Genomic DNA, 389 nt, shown 5'->3' on the forward strand with positions numbered 1-389 from the left:
ACCATTTCCTTCATGCTGAAAACCAGTGGCCTGAAAGTTGGCTCTGGCCGGCCTCACCCTCCCAGGTCTCTGAGCAGATTGTGAAGTGGGGACGGTCCCTGACTTCGATGTTTCCACCCACGATTTTTCGACTTTATGGTGGTGTGAAAGCAGTCCGTGCCCAGTGGAAACCGTCCTTCGAGCACCCGTACAACCCTTCTGCTTTTCACTTCCAGTATCATGTTCAAGTTACATGAGATGTTCAACACTTTATTATAGGCCAGGCATGGTGGCTCACATCTGTCATCCTGGCACTTTAAGAGGCCAAGGCAGGTGGATCACTTGAGCTCAGGAATTTGAGACTAGCCTGGCCAACATGGTGAAACCTCTCTCTAGTAAAAAAAGAAAGA

Source organism: Callithrix jacchus, chromosome 11 (assembly GCF_049354715.1).
Source record: "Callithrix jacchus isolate 240 chromosome 11, calJac240_pri, whole genome shotgun sequence".
NCBI lineage: Eukaryota > Metazoa > Chordata > Mammalia > Primates > Cebidae > Callithrix > Callithrix jacchus.